The following is a 3994-nucleotide window of genomic DNA, read 5'->3' on the forward strand; positions in this document are numbered from 1 at the left end:
TCATAGAAAAATAGATTTTGAGTTGGATCATAGGATCTTAGAGGCCATCTAATCCAATTCACTCATTTTACAGATAAAGAAATTAAGGCTTAAAGAGGCTAAATGATTTACCTACATTTACATATATTAAACCTTGTTCTTGAAGAAGGAAAACTGAAATAATTAATGGAACATAAAAATACAATGCGTACATTCTTTCCATTGGTAAAAATGCCTTTTAAACACTCCAGACTTTGGATGCTATTTCTTCTGCATTTAAAAAAATATATGGAATACGTCACAAATTAGCATATTATCATTGCACAGGAACCATATTAATCTTCTCTATTTTATTCCAATTTTAGTATATGTGCTGCTGAAGCAAGCACCCTCTGCACACTTTTATTTATTTATTTTTTTAAAACCCTTCCCTTCTGTCTTGTAGTCAATACTGAGTATTGGCGCCAAGGCAGAAGAGTGGTAAAGACTAGGCAATGGGGGTTAAGTGACTTGCCTAGGGTCACACAGCTGGGACGTGTCTGAGGCCAGATTTGAACCCAGGACCTTCCATCTCTAGGCTTGGCTCTCAATCCACAGAGCCACCCAGCTGCCCCCCTGCATACTTTTAAAGGAAGACAGAATCTAAAAAGACAGACTATAAAATGGGATTCATTGGCAGGCTCCTTTCTTTCTTTCTTTTTTTTTATTAATTCATTTAGTCAATTTAGAACATTATTCCTTGCTTACAAGAATCACATGATTTCCCTCCCTCCCCTCCACCCACCATTCCGGCAACCCATGTGCAATTTCATTGGGTATTACATATGTCCTTGATCAAAACCCATTTCCATGTTGTTGGTGTTTGCATTAGGATGTTCATTTAGAGTCTACATCAACAGCCATATCCCCTTGACCCATGTATTCAAGCAGTTGTTTTCCTTCTATTTCTGCTCCCACAGTTTTTCTTCTGAATGTGGATAATATTTTTTCTTGTAGATCCCTCCAAGTTGTTCAGGATCACTGAATTGCCTCTAATGGAGAAGTCCATTACATTAGATTGTACCACATCACTTCCTGGAGATTGTTCCAGTTCACATGGAATTCCTCCACTTTAATTATTCCTTTTAGCACAATTGTATTCCATCACCAACATATACCACAACTTGTTCAGCCATTCCCCAATTGAAGGGCATCCCCTTGTTTTCCAATTTTTGGCCACCACAAAGAGCGCAGCTATGAATATTCTTGTACATGTCTTTTTCCTTATTATCTCTTTGGGGTACAAACCCAGCAGTGCTATGGCTGGATCAAAGGGCAAAAAGTCTTTTATCGCCCTTTGGGCATAGTTCCAAATTGCCCTCCAGAATGGTTGGATCAATTCACAACGCCAATCTGCTAGGTGTGAGGTGATACCTCAGAGTTGTTTTGATGTGTATTTCTCTAATTCTAAGAGATTTAGAACACTTTTTCATGTGCTTATTAATAGTTTTGATTTCTTTGGCTGAAAATTGCCTGTTCATTTCCCTTGCCCATTTATCAATTGGAGAATGGCTTGATTTTTTGTACAACTGGTTTAGCTCTTTATGAATTTGAGTAATTAGACCTTTGTCAGAGGTTTTTGTTATGAAGATTGTTTCCCAATTTGTTATTTCCCTTCTAATTTTGGTTACTTTGGTTTTGTTTGTACAAAACCTTTTTAATTTGATATAGTCAAAATTATTTATTTTATATTTTGTGACTCGTTCTAAGTCTTGCTTGGTTTTAAAATCTTTCCTTTCCCAAAGGTCTGACATGTATACTATTGTGTGTTCGCCTAATTTTCTTATACTTTCCTTCTTTTTCCTCATTGTCTATACTCCCTTTTAACAGAATATATTTACCTTCACTATCCCTTTTAATCAGGTCTATTTTTACTTTGGTTTTTGTTAGATATCATGATTGCAACTCCTGCCTTCTTTCTGTCATTTGAGGCCCAATAGGTCTTGCTCCACCCTTTAATTCTGACCTTGTGAGTATCTACCCACCCTAGCTGTGTTTCTTGTAGACAACATATGGTAGGGTTTTGGATTCTAATCCACTCTGCTATTCACTTGCGTTTTATGGGTGAGTTCATCCCATTCACATTCAAAGTTATGGTTGTCATTTGTGAATTCCCTAGCATTTTGATATCCTCTCCTGGTTCTGTCCTTTCTTCTTTTGCTATATCCTTTTAAACCAGTGGTTTACTTTTAATCAATCCCCCTAATCCCCTCCCTTGATATGCTTCTCTTTCTGGTCCCTCCCTTTTTATTCCCTTCTTGTTTTTTTTTTTAGTGTCTGTTAAGTTCCCTCCCCTCTACCCCCCTTAGTTTCCCCTTCTCCCTTACCCTGTAGGATAAGATATAATTCAAGATCCCAATGGACCTAGATGTTCTTCCCACTCAGAGTTGATTTCACTGAGAGTAAGGTTTAAGTATTACCTATTAGCACTCTCTTCCTCTCCTTCTTATAAGCGTATTCTTCCCCCTCCCCTTCCCATGTGTATCTTTGTGTGAAAAAGATTATTCTATTTATTTTATTTCTTCATGTATCTCTTGGTACCATCATCAGTTCCCTCCCCCTTTTTCTTTTTTTGCATATTATCTTATAGCCCTTCATACCCCACTCTTTTCCTATGAGTGATTCTTCTAATTACTATAATAATTAATACAATTTTTGAGACTTACAAATAACATTTCCCATATATTAATATATATAATTTGATCTAATTGTAGTAGTGGTAGTCTCTTGATGACCGAGAATGACAATTGTCTTTGTGCATTATCATCTTTTCATGTACCCTCATGTGGCTTTGGAGTCCACAGGCTGAGGCGCAGAGTTTGTGGCACATGGGGCCTGGGACGCCAGTTGTTACGGGAGGTGCGGTTGTGGCCTGGTGTCGATGTTCACGCGCAGCGGCAAGACGTCAACGTCGCTCATCTTCAAAGGTGGTGGCGGCATGGTGAAAGTTGCTTTGGTGTCATGCCAGCCCACTTCAAGTTGGACTTTAGCTGATCCTTGTATCTTCTCTTTGGTCGGCCTTGTTTCCTGAGTCCAGTTGACAGTTCACCATAGAATACCTGTCTTGGTGTTCGCTGTGGGTCCATGTGGATGACGTGTCCAGACCATCGTAGCTGGGTTTTGAGGACCAGGACTTCGATGCTGGTGGAGTTGGCTCTGTCGAGGACTTCCTGGTTGGTGATTCCGTCCTGCCATAGGATCCTCATGATTGACCGGAGGGAGCTTTGGTGGAATTGCTCCAGCTGTTTCATGTGCTTCCGGTATAGTGTCCATGTCTTGCAATCGTACAGGAGCGAGCTGAGGGCCACTGCAGTATACACTTTGAGCTTCATCACAGTGCTTACACCGCTGTGTTGGAGGACTTTGCAGCGCAGCTGCCCGAGTGCCTGGCTGGCCTTTTGGATCCTGGCATTAATCTTGTGGTCTAGGGACCCGTTGTTGGTGATGGTGCTCCCCAGGTACTTGAAAGTGTTGACATTAGAAAGCTGTGTGCCATCGATTGTAATGCACAGCTGGTCCGTTGGCCTCCCTGGTGCAGGTTGGAACAGCACCTCTGTTTTGCTGGGGCTGATAGTCTGGCCAAACAGTTTTGTTGCTGTAGAGAACCCGTCCACAATGGTTTGAAGATGATTTTCTTGGTGGGCCATGAGAGCACAGTCATCTGCAAAGAGAGCTGCCAGGATGAGTCTCTCTGTTGTCTTTGTTTTTGCAGTCAGGAGGTGAAGGTCGAATAGTAAGCCATCTAGTTGATATTTGATGTAGACGCCCATGTCTAGATCTATCACAGCATGTCATAATACTTGGGTGAAAAATAGGTTGAATAGTACTGGAGCGAGGACACAGCCTTGTTTCACGCCATTGGAGATGTTGAAGCGACCGGAAATCTCTCCACCAGATAGGACTTCCCCTGTCATGTCGACATGAAAGAACTGGATCAGTTTGACGAATTTTGCTGGGCAACCGAGCTTGCTGAGGA

At 41.0% G+C, this 3994-nt stretch overlaps 1 non-coding gene across 1 annotated transcript; it reads right to left on the reverse strand.

Annotated features, from left to right (window-relative positions):
- Positions 1-261: 261 nt before the first annotated feature.
- On the reverse strand, positions 262-368 carry LOC130454120 (U6 spliceosomal RNA). Its single transcript, XR_008911804.1, has one exon. It is a non-coding gene; the product is annotated as a U6 spliceosomal RNA (small nuclear RNA).
- Between the last annotated feature and the right edge of the window lie 3626 nt (positions 369-3994).

Source organism: Monodelphis domestica, chromosome 4 (genome assembly GCF_027887165.1).
Source record: "Monodelphis domestica isolate mMonDom1 chromosome 4, mMonDom1.pri, whole genome shotgun sequence".
Taxonomy (NCBI): Eukaryota; Metazoa; Chordata; class Mammalia; order Didelphimorphia; family Didelphidae; genus Monodelphis; species Monodelphis domestica.